Below are 21,467 nucleotides of genomic sequence, written 5' to 3' on the forward strand. Positions count from 1 at the left end.
TGGGGTGTCATCGTTCAATACTGTCTGGAGGAGTTTAAGGGGGAGTTGTGTGATATGGGGTGCCATATTTCACTGAAATCTGGAGAAGATTAAGGGGACGATCTGTGATATAGAGTGTAATAGTACATTGCAATCTGCAGAAGGTTAACGGTGAGATGTGTGATATGGGGTGTCATTGTTCAATTCAATCTGCAGAAGATTAAGGGTGAGATGTGTGTTATGTGGTGTCATAGTTCGATGCAATCTGCAGAAGTGTAAGGGTGAGATGTGTGATATGGAGTGCCTTAGTTCAATGAAAAATGGAGAAGAGTGATGGGTGGATGTGCAATATGGCGTTTTATTGTTTAATGCAATCTGGAGATGATTAAGAGGGAGATGTATCATATGGGGTGTCATCGTTCAATGCAATCTGGAGAAGATTAAGGGGGTGATGTTTCATATGGGGTGTCACATTACAAAGCAATCTGCAGAAGATTAAGCAAGCGATGTGTGATATGGAGTGTCATAGTTCAATGGAATCTGCAGAAGATTAAGCGGAAGATTTGTGATATGGAGTGTCATAGTTCAATACAGTCTGGAGTAGATTGAGGGTGAGATGTGTGATATGGACTTTCATACTTCAAAGCAACCGGAAGATGAATAAGGAGGAGATGTGTTATATGAGGTGTCATAATTCAATGCCATCTTGACTATTAAGGGTGAGATGTTTGATGCGAATTATCATAATTTGATGCAATCTGGAGAGGATTATGGGTGAGATGTGTGATATGGAGTGCCATAGTTCAATGTAAAATGGAGAAGATTGATGGGGGGATGTGCAATAGGCGTTTTAGAGTTTAATCCAATCTGGAGAAGATTAAGGGGGAGATGTATCATATGGGGTGTCATAGTTCAAAGCAATCTGCTGAGATTAAGCAGGCGATATGTGATATGGAGTGTCATAGTTCAATGCAATCTGGAGAAGATTGAGGGTGAGATGTGTGACATGGAGTTTCATACTTCAATGCAATCGGAAGTTGAATAAGGGGGAGATGTATGATACGTTGTCTCATTGTTCATTGCAATCTGAAGTAGATTAAGGAATAGATGTGTGATACGGGGTGTCATAGTTCAATGCAATCTGGTCAAGAATAAGGGGGAGCTATGAGATATGGGGTGTCATCGTTCAATACAATCTGGAGGAGTTTAAGAGGGAGATGTGTGATATGGGGTGCCATATTTCACTGAAATCTGGAGAAGATTAAGGGGACGATCTGTGATATAGAGTGTAATAGTACAGTGCAATCTGCAGAAGATTAAGGGTGAAATGTGTGATATGGGGTGTCATTGTTCGATGCAATCTCCAGAAGATTAAGGGTGAGATGTATGATATGGGGTGTCATAGTTCAATGCAATCTGCAGAAGATTATGGGTGAGATGTGTGATATGGAGTGCCATAGTTCAATACAATCTGGAGAGGATTAATGGGGGGTGTGCGATATGTGGTTTAATAGTTTAATGCAATCTGGAGAAGATTAAGGGGGAGATGTATCATATGGGGTGTCATCGTTCAATGCAATCTGGAGAAGATTAAGGGGGAGATGTGTGATATGGATTATCATAGTTCAATGCAATCAGCAGATGATTAAGGGGGAGATGTGTCATATGGGGTGTCATAGTTCAACAAAATCTGGAGAAGATTAAGGGGGAGATGTGTGATATTAGGGGTGTTATAGTTCAACACAATGTGGAGAAGATTAAGGGGGAGATGTATGATATGTTGTCTCATTGTTCATTGCAATCTGAAGTCGATTAAGGAATAGATGTGTGATACGGCGTGTCATAGTACAACGCAATCCGAAGATTAAGGGGCAGATGTGTGATGTGGAGTGTCATAGTTCAGTGCAATTTGGAGAAGATTGAGCAGGAGATGTGTGATACGGTGTGTCATAGTTCAATGCAATCTGAAGATTAAGGGGCAGATGTGTGATGTGTAGTGTCATAGTTCAATGCAATTTGGAGGAGATTGAGCAGGAGATGTGTGATACGGAGTGTCATAGTTCAATGCAATCTGGTCAAGAATAAAGGGGAGTTGTGAGATATGGGGTGTCATCGTTCAATACAATCTGGAGGAGTTTAAGGGGGAGATGTGTGATATGGGATGCCATATTTCACTGAAATCTGGAGAAGATTAACGGGACGATCAGTGAAATAGAGTTTAATAGTTCAATGCAATCTGGAGAAGATTGAGGGTGCGATGTGTGATATGGAGTTTCATACTTCAATGCAATCGGAAGATGAATAAGGGGGGGATGTTTTATATGGGGTGTCATAGTTCAATGCAATCTGGCGAAGATTAATTGTGAGATGTGTGATACGGATTGTCATAATTCGATGCAATCTGGAGCAGATTATGGGTGAGATTAGAGATATGGAGTGTCATAGTTCAATGGAATTCTCAGAAGATTAAGCGGGAGATGTGTGAAATGGATTGTCATAGTTCAATGCAATTGGAGAAGATTGAGGAGACGATCTGTGATATAGAGTGTAATAGTTCATTGCAATCTGCAGAAGGTTAAGGGTGAGATGTGTGATATGGGGTGTCATAGTTGAATGCAATCTGCAGAAGATTAAGGGTGAGATGTGTGATATGAGGTTTCATAGTTCAATGCAATCTGCAGAAGATTATGGGTGAGATGTGTAATATGGAGTGCCATAGTTCAATGCAAAATGGAGAAGATTGATGGGGGGATGTGCAATATGGCGTTTTATAGTTTAATACAATCTGGGGAAGATTAAGAGGGAGATGTATCATATGGGGTGTCATCGTTCAATGCAATCTGCAGAAGATTAAGGGTGAAATGTGCGATATGGGGTGTCATTGTTCAATGAAATCTGCTGAAGATTAAGGGTGAGATGTGTGATATGTGGTGTCATAGTTCAAAGCAAGCTGCAGAAGATTAAGCGGGCGATGTGTGATATGGAGTGCCATAGTTCAATGCAATCTGGAGAAGATTGAGTGTGATATGAAGTTTCATACTTCAATGCAATCATAAGATGAATAAGGGGGAGATGTGTTATATGGGGTGTCATAATTCAATGCAATCTTGCAAAGATTAAGGGTGAGATTTGTGATACGGATTGTTATAATTCGATGCAATCTGGAGCAGATAATTGGTGAGATGTGTGATATGGAGTGCCATAGTTCAATACCATCTGGAGAGGATTAATGGGGGGATTTGCGATATGTGGTTTAATAGTTTAATGCAATCTGGAGAAGATTAAGGGGGAGATGTGTGATATGGAATATCATAGTTCAATGCAATCAGCAGAAGATTAAGGGGGAGATGTGTCATATGGGGTGTCATAGTTCAATGCAATCTGGAGAAGATTAAGGGGGAGATGTATGATATATTGTCTCATTGTTCATTGCAATCTGAAGTAGATTATGGAATAGATGTGTGATACGGGGTGTCATAGTTCAATGCAATCTGAAGATTAAGGGGCAGATGTGTGATGTGGAGTGTCATTGTTCAATGCAATCTGGTCAAGAATAAGGGGGAGTTGTGAGATATGGGGTCTCATCGTTCAATACAATCTGGAGGAGTTTAAGAGGGAGATGTGTGATATGGGGTGCCATATTTCAATGAAATCTGCAGAAGATTAAGGGGATGATCTGTGATATAGAGTGTAATAGTTCATTGCAATCTGCAGAAGATTAAGGGTGAGATGTGTGATATGGGGTGTCATAGTTCAATGTAATCTGCAGACGATTATGGGTGAGATGTGTGATATGGAGTGCCATAGTTCAATGCAAAATGGAGAAGATTGATGGGGTGATGTGCACTATGGCGATTTATAGTTTAATGCAATCTGGAGAAGATTAAGGGGGAGATGTGTGATATGGATTATCATAGTTCAATGCAATCTGCAGAAGATTAAGGGGGAGATGTGTCATATGGGGTGTCATCGTTCAATGCAACCTTGGGAAGATTAAGGGGGAGATGTATCATATGGGGTGTCATAGTTCAAAGCAAACTGCAGAAGATTAACAGGCGATGTGTGATATGGAGTCTCATAGGTCAATGGGATCTGCAGAAGATTAAGCGGGAGATGTGTGATATGAAGTGTCATAGTTCACTGCAATCTGGAGAAGATTGAGGGTGAGATGTGTGATATGGAGTTTCATACTTCAATGCAATCGGAAGATGAATAAGGGGGAGTTGTGTTATATGGGGTTTCATAGTTCAATGCAATCTGGCGAAGATTAAGGGTGAGATGTGTAATACGGATTGTCATAATTCGATGCAATCTGGAGAAGATTATATGTGAGATGTGTGATATGGAGTGCAATAGTTCAATGCAATCTGGAGAGGATTAATGGGAGGATGTGCAATATGTGGTTTAATAGTTTAATGCAATCTGGAGAAGATTAAGGGAGAGATGTGTGATATGGATTATCATAGTTCAATGCAATCTGCAGAAGATTAAGGGGGAGATGTGTCATATGGGGTGTCATAGTTCAATGCAATCTGGAGAAGATTAAGGGGGAGATGTGTGATATTAGGGGTGTCATAGTTCAACTCAACGCGGAGAAGATTAAGGGGGAGATGAGTGATGTGTCGTCTCATTGTTCATTGCAATCTGAAGTAGATTACGGAATAGATGTGTGATGCGGGGTGTCATAGTTCGATGCAATCTGCAGAAGAGTAAGGGTGAGATGTGTGATATGGAGTGCCTTAGTTCAATGCAATATGGAGAAGATTGATGGGGGGATGTGCAATATGGCGTTATATAGTTCAATGCAATCTGGAGAAGATTAAGGGGGAGATGTATCATATGGGGTGTCATCGTTCAATGCAATCTGGAGAAGATTAAGGGGGAGATGTTTCATATGGGGTGTCATATTTCAAAGCAATCTGCAGAAGATTAAACGGGCGATGTGAGATATGGAGTTTCATAGTTCAATGCAATCTGGAGAAGATTGAGGGTGAGATGTGTGATATGGACTTTCATACTTCAATGCAATCGGAAGATGAATAAGGGGGAGATGTGTTATATGGGGTCTGATAATTCAATGCAATCTGGCGAAGATTAAGGGTGAGATGTTTGAGGCGAATTGTCATAATTCGATGCAATCTGGAAGGATTATGGGTGAGATGTGTGATATGGAGTGCCATAGTTAAATGTAAAATGGAGAAGATTGATGGGGGGATGTGCAATATGGCTTTTTACAGTTTAATGCAATCTGGAGAAGATTAAGGGGGAGATGTATCATATGGGGTGTCATCGTTCAAGCAACGTGGCGAAGATTAAGGGGGAGATGTATCATATGGGGTGTCATAGTTCAAAGCAAACTGCAGAAGATTAAGCGGGCGATGTGTGATATGGAATGTCATAGTTCAATGGAATCTGCAGAGGATCAAGCGGGTGATGTGTGATATGGAGTGTCATAGTTCAATGCAATCTGGAGAAGATTGAGGGTGATTTGTGTGATATGGAGTTTCATACTTCAATGCAATCGGAAGTTGAATAAGGGGGAGATGTGTTATATGGGGTGTCATAGTTCAATGCATTCTGGCCAAGATTAAGGGTGAGATGTGTGATAAGGATTGTCATAATTCGATGCAATCTGGAGAAGATTATGGGTGAGATGTCTTATATGGAGTGCCATAGTTCAATACAATCTGGAGAGGATTAATGGGGGGTGTGCGATATGTGGTTTAATAGTTTAATGCAATCTGGAGTAGATTAAGGGGAGATGTATCATATGGGGTGTCATCGTTCAATGCAATCTGGAGAAGATTAAGGGGGAGATGTGTGATATGGATTATCATAGTTCAACACAATCTGGAGAAGATTAAGGGGGAGATGTGTGATATTAGGGGTGTTATAGTTCAACACAATGTGGAGAAGATTAAGGGGGAGATGTATGATATGTTGTCTCATTGTTCATTGCAATCTGAAGTCGATTAAGGAATAGATGTGTGATACGGCATGTCATAGTACAACGCAATCCGAAGATTAAGGGGCAGATGTGTGATGTGGAGTGTCATAGTTCAGTGCAATTTGGAGAAGATTTAGCAGGAGATGTGTGATACGGAGTGTCATAGTTCAATGCAATCTGGTCAAGAATAAGTGGGACCTATGAGATATGGGGTGTCATCGTTCAATACAATCTGGAGGAGTTTAAGGGGGAGATGTTTGATATGAGCTGCCATATTTCACTGAAATCTGGAGAAGATTAAGGGGACGATCTGTTATATAGAGTGTAATAGTAAAGTGCAATCTGCATAAGATTAAGGGTGAAATATGTGATATGGGGTGTCATTGTTCAATGCAATCTGCAGAAGATTAAGGGTGAGGTGTGTGATATGTGGTGTCATAGTTCGATGCAATCTGCAGAGGATTATGGGTGAGATGTGTGATATGGAGCGCCATAGTTCAATGCAAAATGGAAAGATTGATGGGGTGATGTGCAATATGGCGCTTTATAGTTGAATGAAATCTGGAGAAGATTAACGGTGAGATGTATCATATGGGGTGTCATCGTTCAATGCAATCTGGAGAAGATTAAGGGGGAGATGTATCATATAGGATGTCATAGTTCAAACCAATCTGCAGAAGATTAAGCGGGCGATGTGTGATATGGAGTGTCATAGTTGAATGGAAACTGCAGAAGTTTAAGAAGGAGATGTGTGATATGGAGTCTCATAGTTCAATGCAATCTGGAGAAGATTGAGGGTGAGATGTGTGATATGGAGTTTCATTCTTCAATACAATCGGAAGATGAATAAGGGGGAGATGTGTTATATGGGGTGTCATAGTTCAATGCTATCTGGCAAAGATTAACGGTGAGATGTGTGATACGGATTGTGATAATTCGATGCAATCTGGAGAAGATTATGGGTGAGATGTGTGATATGGAGTGCCATAGTTCAATGCAATATGGAGAGGATTAATGGGGGAATGTGCGATATGTGGTTTAATAGTTTAAAGCAATCTGCAGAAGATTAACGGGGAGAGGTGTGATATGGATTATCATAGTTCAATGCAATCTGCAGAAGATTAAGGGGGAGATGTGTCATATGGGGTGTCATAGTTCAATGCAATTTGGAGGAGATTAAGGGGGAGATGTGTGATATTAGGGGTGTCATAGTTCAACGCAACGCGGAGAAGATTAAGGGGGAGATGTATGATGTGTTGTCTCATTGTTCATTGCAATCTGAAGTAGATTACGGAATAGATGTGTGATACGGGGTGTCATAGTTCAATGCAATTTGGAGAAGATTGAGCAGGAGATGTGTGATACGGAGTGTCATAGTTCAATGCAATCTGGTCAAGAATAAGGGGGAGCTGTGAGATATGGGGTGTCATCGTTCAATACTGTCTGGAGGAGTTTAAGGGGGAGTTGTGTGATATGGGGTGCCATATTTCACTGAAATCTGGAGAAGATTAAGGGGACGATCTGTGATATAGAGTGTAATAGTACATTGCAATCTGCAGAAGGTTAACGGTGAGATGTGTGATATGGGGTGTCATTGTTCAATTCAATCTGCAGAAGATTAAGGGTGAGATGTGTGTTATGTGGTGTCATAGTTCGATGCAATCTGCAGAAGTGTAAGGGTGAGATGTGTGATATGGAGTGCCTTAGTTCAATGAAAAATGGAGAAGAGTGATGGGTGGATGTGCAATATGGCGTTTTATTGTTTAATGCAATCTGGAGATGATTAAGAGGGAGATGTATCATATGGGGTGTCATCGTTCAATGCAATCTGGAGAAGATTAAGGGGGTGATGTTTCATATGGGGTGTCACATTACAAAGCAATCTGCAGAAGATTAAGCAAGCGATGTGTGATATGGAGTGTCATAGTTCAATGGAATCTGCAGAAGATTAAGCGGAAGATTTGTGATATGGAGTGTCATAGTTCAATACAGTCTGGAGTAGATTGAGGGTGAGATGTGTGATATGGACTTTCATACTTCAAAGCAACCGGAAGATGAATAAGGAGGAGATGTGTTATATGAGGTGTCATAATTCAATGCCATCTTGACTATTAAGGGTGAGATGTTTGATGCGAATTATCATAATTTGATGCAATCTGGAGAGGATTATGGGTGAGATGTGTGATATGGAGTGCCATAGTTCAATGTAAAATGGAGAAGATTGATGGGGGGATGTGCAATAGGCGTTTTAGAGTTTAATCCAATCTGGAGAAGATTAAGGGGGAGATGTATCATATGGGGTGTCATAGTTCAAAGCAATCTGCTGAGATTAAGCAGGCGATATGTGATATGGAGTGTCATAGTTCAATGCAATCTGGAGAAGATTGAGGGTGAGATGTGTGACATGGAGTTTCATACTTCAATGCAATCGGAAGTTGAATAAGGGGGAGATGTATGATACGTTGTCTCATTGTTCATTGCAATCTGAAGTAGATTAAGGAATAGATGTGTGATACGGGGTGTCATAGTTCAATGCAATCTGGTCAAGAATAAGGGGGAGCTATGAGATATGGGGTGTCATCGTTCAATACAATCTGGAGGAGTTTAAGAGGGAGATGTGTGATATGGGGTGCCATATTTCACTGAAATCTGGAGAAGATTAAGGGGACGATCTGTGATATAGAGTGTAATAGTACAGTGCAATCTGCAGAAGATTAAGGGTGAAATGTGTGATATGGGGTGTCATTGTTCGATGCAATCTCCAGAAGATTAAGGGTGAGATGTATGATATGGGGTGTCATAGTTCAATGCAATCTGCAGAAGATTATGGGTGAGATGTGTGATATGGAGTGCCATAGTTCAATACAATCTGGAGAGGATTAATGGGGGGTGTGCGATATGTGGTTTAATAGTTTAATGCAATCTGGAGAAGATTAAGGGGGAGATGTATCATATGGGGTGTCATCGTTCAATGCAATCTGGAGAAGATTAAGGGGGAGATGTGTGATATGGATTATCATAGTTCAATGCAATCAGCAGATGATTAAGGGGGAGATGTGTCATATGGGGTGTCATAGTTCAACAAAATCTGGAGAAGATTAAGGGGGAGATGTGTGATATTAGGGGTGTTATAGTTCAACACAATGTGGAGAAGATTAAGGGGGAGATGTATGATATGTTGTCTCATTGTTCATTGCAATCTGAAGTCGATTAAGGAATAGATGTGTGATACGGCGTGTCATAGTACAACGCAATCCGAAGATTAAGGGGCAGATGTGTGATGTGGAGTGTCATAGTTCAGTGCAATTTGGAGAAGATTGAGCAGGAGATGTGTGATACGGTGTGTCATAGTTCAATGCAATCTGAAGATTAAGGGGCAGATGTGTGATGTGTAGTGTCATAGTTCAATGCAATTTGGAGGAGATTGAGCAGGAGATGTGTGATACGGAGTGTCATAGTTCAATGCAATCTGGTCAAGAATAAAGGGGAGTTGTGAGATATGGGGTGTCATCGTTCAATACAATCTGGAGGAGTTTAAGGGGGAGATGTGTGATATGGGATGCCATATTTCACTGAAATCTGGAGAAGATTAACGGGACGATCAGTGAAATAGAGTTTAATAGTTCAATGCAATCTGGAGAAGATTGAGGGTGCGATGTGTGATATGGAGTTTCATACTTCAATGCAATCGGAAGATGAATAAGGGGGGGATGTTTTATATGGGGTGTCATAGTTCAATGCAATCTGGCGAAGATTAATTGTGAGATGTGTGATACGGATTGTCATAATTCGATGCAATCTGGAGCAGATTATGGGTGAGATTTGAGATATGGAGTGTCATAGTTCAATGGAATTCTCAGAAGATTAAGCGGGAGATGTGTGAAATGGATTGTCATAGTTCAATGGAATCTGCAGAAGATTAAGCGGAAGATTTGTGATATGGAGTGTCATAGTTCAATACAGTCTGGAGTAGATTGAGGGTGAGATGTGTGATATGGACTTTCATACTTCAAAGCAACCGGAAGATGAATAAGGAGGAGATGTGTTATATGAGGTGTCATAATTCAATGCCATCTTGACTATTAAGGGTGAGATGTTTGATGCGAATTATCATAATTTGATGCAATCTGGAGAGGATTATGGGTGAGATGTGTGATATGGAGTGCCATAGTTCAATGTAAAATGGAGAAGATTGATGGGGGGATGTGCAATAGGCGTTTTAGAGTTTAATCCAATCTGGAGAAGATTAAGGGGGAGATGTATCATATGGGGTGTCATAGTTCAAAGCAATCTGCTGAGATTAAGCAGGCGATATGTGATATGGAGTGTCATAGTTCAATGCAATCTGGAGAAGATTGAGGGTGAGATGTGTGACATGGAGTTTCATACTTCAATGCAATCGGAAGTTGAATAAGGGGGAGATGTATGATACGTTGTCTCATTGTTCATTGCAATCTGAAGTAGATTAAGGAATAGATGTGTGATACGGGGTGTCATAGTTCAATGCAATCTGGTCAAGAATAAGGGGGAGCTATGAGATATGGGGTGTCATCGTTCAATACAATCTGGAGGAGTTTAAGAGGGAGATGTGTGATATGGGGTGCCATATTTCACTGAAATCTGGAGAAGATTAAGGGGACGATCTGTGATATAGAGTGTAATAGTACAGTGCAATCTGCAGAAGATTAAGGGTGAAATGTGTGATATGGGGTGTCATTGTTCGATGCAATCTCCAGAAGATTAAGGGTGAGATGTATGATATGGGGTGTCATAGTTCAATGCAATCTGCAGAAGATTATGGGTGAGATGTGTGATATGGAGTGCCATAGTTCAATACAATCTGGAGAGGATTAATGGGGGGTGTGCGATATGTGGTTTAATAGTTTAATGCAATCTGGAGAAGATTAAGGGGGAGATGTATCATATGGGGTGTCATCGTTCAATGCAATCTGGAGAAGATTAAGGGGGAGATGTGTGATATGGATTATCATAGTTCAATGCAATCAGCAGATGATTAAGGGGGAGATGTGTCATATGGGGTGTCATAGTTCAACAAAATCTGGAGAAGATTAAGGGGGAGATGTGTGATATTAGGGGTGTTATAGTTCAACACAATGTGGAGAAGATTAAGGGGGAGATGTATGATATGTTGTCTCATTGTTCATTGCAATCTGAAGTCGATTAAGGAATAGATGTGTGATACGGCGTGTCATAGTACAACGCAATCCGAAGATTAAGGGGCAGATGTGTGATGTGGAGTGTCATAGTTCAGTGCAATTTGGAGAAGATTGAGCAGGAGATGTGTGATACGGTGTGTCATAGTTCAATGCAATCTGAAGATTAAGGGGCAGATGTGTGATGTGTAGTGTCATAGTTCAATGCAATTTGGAGGAGATTGAGCAGGAGATGTGTGATACGGAGTGTCATAGTTCAATGCAATCTGGTCAAGAATAAAGGGGAGTTGTGAGATATGGGGTGTCATCGTTCAATACAATCTGGAGGAGTTTAAGGGGGAGATGTGTGATATGGGGTGCCATATTTCACTGAAATCTGGAGAAGATTAACGGGACGATCAGTGAAATAGAGTTTAATAGTTCAATGCAATCTGGAGAAGATTGAGGGTGCGATGTGTGATATGGAGTTTCATACTTCAATGCAATCGGAAGATGAATAAGGGGGGGATGTTTTATATGGGGTGTCATAGTTCAATGCAATCTGGCGAAGATTAATTGTGAGATGTGTGATACGGATTGTCATAATTCGATGCAATCTGGAGCAGATTATGGGTGAGATTTGAGATATGGAGTGTCATAGTTCAATGGAATTCTCAGAAGATTAAGCGGGAGATGTGTGAAATGGATTGTCATAGTTCAATGCAATTGGAGAAGATTGAGGAGACGATCTGTGATATAGAGTGTAATAGTTCATTGCAATCTGCAGAAGGTTAAGGGTGAGATGTGTGATATGGGGTGTCATAGTTGAATGCAATCTGCAGAAGATTAAGGGTGAGATGTGTGATATGAGGTTTCATAGTTCAATGCAATCTGCAGAAGATTATGGGTGAGATGTGTAATATGGAGTGCCATAGTTCAATGCAAAATGGAGAAGATTGATGGGGGGATGTGCAATATGGCGTTTTATAGTTTAATACAATCTGGGGAAGATTAAGAGGGAGATGTATCATATGGGGTGTCATCGTTCAATGCAATCTGCAGAAGATTAAGGGTGAAATGTGCGATATGGGGTGTCATTGTTCAATGAAATCTGCTGAAGATTAAGGGTGAGATGTGTGATATGTGGTGTCATAGTTCAAAGCAAGCTGCAGAAGATTAAGCGGGCGATGTGTGATATGGAGTGCCATAGTTCAATGCAATCTGGAGAAGATTGAGTGTGATATGAAGTTTCATACTTCAATGCAATCATAAGATGAATAAGGGGGAGATGTGTTATATGGGGTGTCATAATTCAATGCAATCTTGCAAAGATTAAGGGTGAGATTTGTGATACGGATTGTTATAATTCGATGCAATCTGGAGCAGATAATTGGTGAGATGTGTGATATGGAGTGCCATAGTTCAATACCATCTGGAGAGGATTAATGGGGGGATTTGCGATATGTGGTTTAATAGTTTAATGCAATCTGGAGAAGATTAAGGGGGAGATGTGTGATATGGAATATCATAGTTCAATGCAATCAGCAGAAGATTAAGGGGGAGATGTGTCATATGGGGTGTCATAGTTCAATGCAATCTGGAGAAGATTAAGGGGGAGATGTATGATATATTGTCTCATTGTTCATTGCAATCTGAAGTAGATTATGGAATAGATGTGTGATACGGGGTGTCATAGTTCAATGCAATCTGAAGATTAAGGGGCAGATGTGTGATGTGGAGTGTCATTGTTCAATGCAATCTGGTCAAGAATAAGGGGGAGTTGTGAGATATGGGGTCTCATCGTTCAATACAATCTGGAGGAGTTTAAGAGGGAGATGTGTGATATGGGGTGCCATATTTCAATGAAATCTGCAGAAGATTAAGGGGATGATCTGTGATATAGAGTGTAATAGTTCATTGCAATCTGCAGAAGATTAAGGGTGAGATGTGTGATATGGGGTGTCATAGTTCAATGTAATCTGCAGACGATTATGGGTGAGATGTGTGATATGGAGTGCCATAGTTCAATGCAAAATGGAGAAGATTGATGGGGTGATGTGCACTATGGCGATTTATAGTTTAATGCAATCTGGAGAAGATTAAGGGGGAGATGTGTGATATGGATTATCATAGTTCAATGCAATCTGCAGAAGATTAAGGGGGAGATGTGTCATATGGGGTGTCATCGTTCAATGCAACCTTGGGAAGATTAAGGGGGAGATGTATCATATGGGGTGTCATAGTTCAAAGCAAACTGCAGAAGATTAACAGGCGATGTGTGATATGGAGTCTCATAGGTCAATGGGATCTGCAGAAGATTAAGCGGGAGATGTGTGATATGAAGTGTCATAGTTCACTGCAATCTGGAGAAGATTGAGGGTGAGATGTGTGATATGGAGTTTCATACTTCAATGCAATCGGAAGATGAATAAGGGGGAGTTGTGTTATATGGGGTTTCATAGTTCAATGCAATCTGGCGAAGATTAAGGGTGAGATGTGTAATACGGATTGTCATAATTCGATGCAATCTGGAGAAGATTATATGTGAGATGTGTGATATGGAGTGCAATAGTTCAATGCAATCTGGAGAGGATTAATGGGAGGATGTGCAATATGTGGTTTAATAGTTTAATGCAATCTGGAGAAGATTAAGGGAGAGATGTGTGATATGGATTATCATAGTTCAATGCAATCTGCAGAAGATTAAGGGGGAGATGTGTCATATGGGGTGTCATAGTTCAATGCAATCTGGAGAAGATTAAGGGGGAGATGTGTGATATTAGGGGTGTCATAGTTCAACTCAACGCGGAGAAGATTAAGGGGGAGATGAGTGATGTGTCGTCTCATTGTTCATTGCAATCTGAAGTAGATTACGGAATAGATGTGTGATGCGGGGTGTCATAGTTCGATGCAATCTGCAGAAGAGTAAGGGTGAGATGTGTGATATGGAGTGCCTTAGTTCAATGCAATATGGAGAAGATTGATGGGGGGATGTGCAATATGGCGTTATATAGTTCAATGCAATCTGGAGAAGATTAAGGGGGAGATGTATCATATGGGGTGTCATCGTTCAATGCAATCTGGAGAAGATTAAGGGGGAGATGTTTCATATGGGGTGTCATATTTCAAAGCAATCTGCAGAAGATTAAACGGGCGATGTGAGATATGGAGTTTCATAGTTCAATGCAATCTGGAGAAGATTGAGGGTGAGATGTGTGATATGGACTTTCATACTTCAATGCAATCGGAAGATGAATAAGGGGGAGATGTGTTATATGGGGTCTGATAATTCAATGCAATCTGGCGAAGATTAAGGGTGAGATGTTTGAGGCGAATTGTCATAATTCGATGCAATCTGGAAGGATTATGGGTGAGATGTGTGATATGGAGTGCCATAGTTAAATGTAAAATGGAGAAGATTGATGGGGGGATGTGCAATATGGCTTTTTAAAGTTTAATGCAATCTGGAGAAGATTAAGGGGGAGATGTATCATATGGGGTGTCATCGTTCAAGCAACGTGGCGAAGATTAAGGGGGAGATGTATCATATGGGGTGTCATAGTTCAAAGCAAACTGCAGAAGATTAAGCGGGCGATGTGTGATATGGAGTGTCATAGTTCAATGGAATCTGCAGAGGATTAAGCGGGTGATGTGTGATATGGAGTGTCATAGTTCAATGCAATCTGGAGAAGATTGAGGGTGATTTGTGTGATATGGAGTTTCATACTTCAATGCAATCGGAAGTTGAATAAGGGGGAGATGTGTTATATGGGGTGTCATAGTTCAATGCATTCTGGCCAAGATTAAGGGTGAGATGTGTGATAAGGATTGTCATAATTCGATGCAATCTGGAGAAGATTATGGGTGAGATGTCTTATATGGAGTGCCATAGTTCAATACAATCTGGAGAGGATTAATGGGGGGTGTGCGATATGTGGTTTAATAGTTTAATGCAATCTGGAGAAGATTAAGGGGGAGATGTATCATATGGGGTGTCATCGTTCAATGCAATCTGGAGAAGATTAAGGGGGAGATGTGTGATATGGATTATCATAGTTCAACACAATCTGGAGAAGATTAAGGGGGAGATGTGTGATATTAGGGGTGTTATAGTTCAACACAATGTGGAGAAGATTAAGGGGGAGATGTATGATATGTTGTCTCATTGTTCATTGCAATCTGAAGTCGATTAAGGAATAGATGTGTGATACGGCATGTCATAGTACAACGCAATCCGAAGATTAAGGGGCAGATGTGTGATGTGGAGTGTCATAGTTCAGTGCAATTTGGAGAAGATTGAGCAGGAGATGTGTGATACGGAGTGTCATAGTTCAATGCAATCTGGTCAAGAATAAGTGGGACCTATGAGATATGGGGTGTCATCGTTCAATACAATCTGGAGGAGTTTAAGGGGGAGATGTTTGATACGAGCTGCCATATTTCACTGAAATCTGGAGAAGATTAAGGGGACGATCTGTTATATAGAGTGTAATAGTAAAGTGCAATCTGCAGAAGATTAAGGGTGAAATGTGTAATATGGGGTGTCATTGTTCAATGCAATCTGCAGAAGATTAAGGGTGAGGTGTGTGATATGTGGTGTCATAGTTCGATGCAATCTGCAGAGGATTATGGGTGAGATGTGTGATATGGAGTGCCATAGTTCAATGCAAAATGGAAAGATTGATGGGGTGATGTGCAATATGGCGCTTTATAGTTGAATGAAATCTGGAGAAGATTAACGGTGAGATGTATCATATGGGGTGTCATCGTTCAATGCAATCTGGAGAAGATTAAGGGGGAGATGTATCATATAGGATGTCATAGTTCAAACCAATCTGCAGAAGATTAAGCGGGCGATGTGTGATATGGAGTGTCATAGTTGAATGGAAACTGCAGAAGTTTAAGAAGGAGATGTGTGATATGGAGTCTCATAGTTCAATGCAATCTGGAGAAGATTGAGGGTGAGATGTGTGATATGGAGTTTCATTCTTCAATACAATCGGAAGATGAATAAGGGGGAGATGTGTTATATGGGGTGTCATAGTTCAATGCAATCTGGCAAAGATTAACGGTGAGATGTGTGATACGGATTGTGATAATTCGATGCAATCTGGAGAAGATTATGGGTGAGATGTGTGATATGGAGTGCCATAGTTCAATGCAATATGGAGAGGATTAATGGGGGAATGTGCGATATGTGGTTTAATAGTTTAAAGCAATCTGCAGAAGATTAACGGGGAGAGGTGTGATATGGATTATCATAGTTCAATGCAATCTGCAGAAGATTAAGGGGGAGATGTGTCATATGGGGTGTCATAGTTCAATGCAATTTGGAGGAGATTAAGGGGGAGATGTGTGATATTAGGGGTGTCATAGTTCAACGCAACGCGGAGAAGATTAAGGGGGAGATGTATGATGTGTTGTCTCATTGTTCATTGCAATCTGAAGTAGATTACGGAATAGATGTGTGATACGGGGTGTCATAGTTCAATGCAATTTGGAGAAGATTGAGCAGGAGATGTGTGATACGGAGTGTCATAGTTCAATGCAATCTGGTCAAGAATAAGGGGGAGCTGTGAGATATGGGGTGTCATCGTTCAATACTGTCTGGAGGAGTTTAAGGGGGAGTTGTGTGATATGGGGTGCCATATTTCACTGAAATCTGGAGAAGATTAAGGGGACGATCTGTGATATAGAGTGTAATAGTACATTGCAATCTGCAGAAGGTTAACGGTGAGATGTGTGATATGGGGTGTCATTGTTCAATTCAATCTGCAGAAGATTAAGGGTGAGATGTGTGTTATGTGGTGTCATAGTTCGATGCAATCTGCAGAAGTGTAAGGGTGAGATGTGTGATATGGAGTGCCTTAGTTCAATGAAAAATGGAGAAGAGTGATGGGTGGATGTGCAATATGGCGTTTTATTGTTTAATGCAATCTGGAGAAGATTAAGGGGGTGATGTTTCATATGGGGTGTCACATTACAAAGCAATCTGCAGAAGATTAAGCAAGCGATGTGTGATATGGAGTGTCATAGTTCAATGGAATCTGCAGAAGATTAAGCGGAAGATTTGTGATATGGAGTGTCATAGTTCAATACAGTCTGGAGTAGATTGAGGGTGAGATGTGTGATATGGACTTTCATACTTCAAAGCAATCGGAAGATGAATAAGGAGGAGATGTGTTATATGGGGTGTCATAATTCAATGCCATCTTGAATATTAAGGGTGAGATGTTTGATGCGAATTATCATAATTTGATGCAATCTGGAGAGGATTATGGGTGAGATGTGTGATATGGAGTGCCATAGTTCAATCTAAAATGGAGAAGATTGATGGGGGGATGTGCAATAGGCGTTTTAGTGTTTAATCCAATCTGGAGAAGATTAAGGGGGAGATGTATCATATGGGGTGTCATAGTTCAAAGCAAGCTGCTGAGATTAAGCAGGCGATATGTGATATGGAGTGTCATAGTTCAATGCAATCTGGAGAAGATTGAGGGTGAGATGTGTGATATGGAGTTTCATACTTCAATGCAATCGGAAGTTGAATAAGGGGGACATGTATGATACGTTGTCTCATTGTTCATTGCAATCTGAAGTAGATTAAGGAATAGATGTGTGATACGGGGTGTCATAGTTCAATGCAATCTGGTCAAGAATAAGGGGGAGCTATGAGATATGGGGTGTCATCGTTCAATACAATCTGGAGGAGTTTAAGAGGGAGATGTGTGATATGGGGTGCCATATTTCACTGAAATCTGGAGAAGATTAAGGGGACGATCTGTGATATAGAGTGTAATAGTACAGTGCAATCTGCAGAAGATTAAGGGTGAAATGTGTGATATGGGGTGTCATTGTTCGATGCAATCTCCAGAAGATTAAGGGTGAGATGTATGATATGGGGTGTCATAGTTCAATGCAATCTGCAGAAGATTATGGGTGAGATGTGTGATATGGAGTGCCAAAGTTCAATGCAAAATGGAGAAGATTGATGGGGGTGTGCAATATGGCGTTTTATAGTTTAATGCAATCTGGAGAAGATTAAGTTGGAGATGTATCATATGGGGTGTCATCGTTCAATGCAATCTGGGGAAGTTTAAGGGGGAGATGTATCATATGGGGTGTCATAGTTCAAAGCAATCTGCAGAAGATTAAGCTGGCGATGTGTGATATGGAGTGTCATAGTTCAAAGGAATCTGCCGAAGATTAAGCGGGAGATGTGTGATACGGAGTGTCATAGTTCAATGCAATCTGGAGAAGATTGAGGGTGAGATGTGTGATATGGAGTTTCATACTTCAATGCAATCGGAAAATGAATAAGGGGGATATGTGTTATATGGGGTGTCATAGTTCAATGCAATCTGGAGAAGATTATGGGTGAGATTGTTGATATGGAGTGCCATTGTTCAATACAATCTGGTGAGGATTAATGGGGGGATGTGCGATATGGATTATCATAGTTCAATGCAATCAGCAGAAGATTAAGGGGGAGATGTGTCATATGGGGTGTCATAGTTCAATGCAATCTGGAGAAGATTAAGGGGGAGATGTGTGATATTAGGGGTGTCATAGATCAATGCAATGTGGAGAAGATTAAGGGGGAGACGTATGATATGTTGTCTCATTGTTCATTGCAATCTGAAGTAGATTAAGGAATAGATGTGTGATACAGGGTGTCATAGTTCAATGCAATATGAAGATTAAGGGGCAGATGTGTGATGTGGAGTGTCATAGTGCAATGCAATCTGGTCAAGAATAAGGGGGAGCTCTGAGATATGGGGTGTCATCGTTCAATACAATCTGGAGGAGTTGAAGAGGGAGATGTGTGATACGGGGTGCCATATTTCAATGAAATCTGGAGAAGATTAAGGGGACGATCTGTGATATAGAGTTTAATAGTTCATTGCAATCTGCAGAAGATTAAGGTTGAGATGTGTTATATGGGGTGTCATAGTTCGAAGCAATCTGCAGAAGATTAAGGGTGAGATGTGTGATATGGTGTGTCATAGTTCAATGTAATCTGCACAAAGATTATGGGGGAGATGTGTGATATGGAGTGCCATAGTTCAATGCAAAATGGAGAAGATTGATGGGGTGATGTGCACTATGGGGATTTATAGTTTAATGCAATCTGGAGAAGATTAACGGGGAGATCTATCATATGGGGTGTATTCGTTCAATGCAATCTGGGGAAGATTAAGGGGGAGATGTATCATATGGGGTGTCATAGTTCAAAGCAATCTGCAGAATATTAAGCGGGCGATGTGTGATATGGAGTGTCATAGTTCAATGGAATCTGCAGAAGATTAAGCGGGAGATGTGTGATATGGAGTGTCATAGTTCACTGCAATCTGGAGAAGATTGATGGTGAGATGTGTGATATGGAGTTTCATACTTCAATGCAATCGGAAGATGAATAAGGGTGAAATGTGTTATATGGGGTGTCATAGTTCAATGCAATCTGGTGAAGATTAAGGGTGAGATGTGTGATACGGATTGTGATAATTCGATGCAATCTGGAGAAGATTATATGTGAGATGTGTGATATGGAGTGCCACAGTTCAATGCAATCTGGAGAGGATTAATGGGGGGATGTGCGATATGTGGTTTAATAGTTTAATGCAATCTGGAGAAGATTAAGGGGGAGATGTGTGATATGGGGTGTTAGTTCAATGCAATCTGGAGAAGATTAAGGGGGAGATGTGTGATATTAGGGGTGTCATTGTTCAACGCAACGCGGAGAAGATTAAGGGGGAGATGTATGATGGGTTGTCTCATTGTTCATTGCAATCTGAAGTAGATTACGGAATAGATATTTGATACGGGGCGTCATTGTTCAATGCAATTTGAGAAGATTGAGCAGGAGATGTGTGATACGGAGTGTGATAGTTCAATGCAATCTGGTCAAGAATAAGGGGGAGATGTGAGATATGGGGTGTCATCGTTCAAAGCAATCTGGAGGAGTTTAAGGGGGAGATGTGTGATATGGGGTGCCATATATCACTGAAATCTGGAGAAGATTAAGGGGACGATCTGTGATATAGAGTGTAATAGTACATTGCGATCTGCAGAAGGTTAACGGTGAGATGTGTGATATGGGGTGTCATTGTTCAATTCAATCTGCAGAAGATTAAGGGTGAGATGTGTGTTATGGGATGTCATAGTTCGATGTAATCTGCAGAGAGGTAAGGGTGAGATGTGTGATATGGAGTGCCTTAGTTCAATGCAAAATGGAGAAGATTGATGGGGGGATGTGCAATATGGCGTTATATAGTTTAATGCAATCTGGAGAAGATTAAGGGGGAGATGTATCATATGGGGTGTCATATTTCAAAGCAATCTGCAGAAGATTAAGTGGGCAATCTGTGATATGGAGTGTCATAGTTCAATGGAATCTGCAGAAGATTAAGCGGGAGATGTGTGATATGGAGTGTCATAGTTCAAAACAATCTGGAGTAGATTGAGGGTGAGATGTGTGATATGGACTTTCATACTTCAATGCAATCGGAAGATGAATAAGGGGGAGATGTGTTATATGGGGTGTCATAATTCAATGCAATCTGGCGAAGATTAAGGGTGAGATGTTTGATGCGAATTGTCATAAATTGATGCAATCTGGAGAGGATTATGGGTGAGATGTGTGATATGGAGTGCCATAGTTCAATGCAAAATGGAGAAGATTGATGGGGGGATGTGCAATATGGCGTTTTAGAGTTTAATGCAATCTGGAGAAGATTAAGGGGGAGATGTATCATGTGGGGTGTCATAGTTCAAAGCAATCTGCAGAAGATTAAGCAGGCGATGTGTGATATGGAGTGCCATAGTTCAATGGAAACTGCAGAGGATTAAGCGGGTGATGTGTGATATGGAGTGTCATAGTTCAATGCAATCTGGAGAAGATTGAGGGTGAGATGTGTGATATGGAGTTTCATACTTCAATGCAATCGGAAGTCGAATAAGGAGGATATGTGTTATATGGGGTGTCATAGTTCAATGCATTCTGGCCAAGATTAAGGGTGAGACGTGTGATACGGATTGTCATAATTCGATGCAATCTGGAGAAGATTATGGGTGAGATGTGTGATATGGAGTGCCATAGTTCAATACAATCTGGAGAGGATTAATGGGGGGATGTGCGATATGTGGTTTAATAGTTTAATGCAATCTGGAGAAGATTAAGGGGTAGATGTATCATATGGATTATCATAGTACAATGCAATCTGAAGATTAAGGGGCAGATGTGTGATACGGGGTGTCATAGTTCAATGCAATCTGAAGATTAAGGGGCAGATGTGTGATGTGGAGTGTCATAGTTCAATGCAATTGGAGAAGATTGAGCAGGAGATGTGTGATACGGAGTCTCATAGTTCAATGCAATCTGGTCAAGA

The sequence above is a fragment of the Carcharodon carcharias genome (assembly GCF_017639515.1).
Source record: "Carcharodon carcharias isolate sCarCar2 chromosome 29 unlocalized genomic scaffold, sCarCar2.pri SUPER_29_unloc_1, whole genome shotgun sequence".
NCBI classification, from domain to species: Eukaryota; Metazoa; Chordata; class Chondrichthyes; order Lamniformes; family Lamnidae; genus Carcharodon; species Carcharodon carcharias.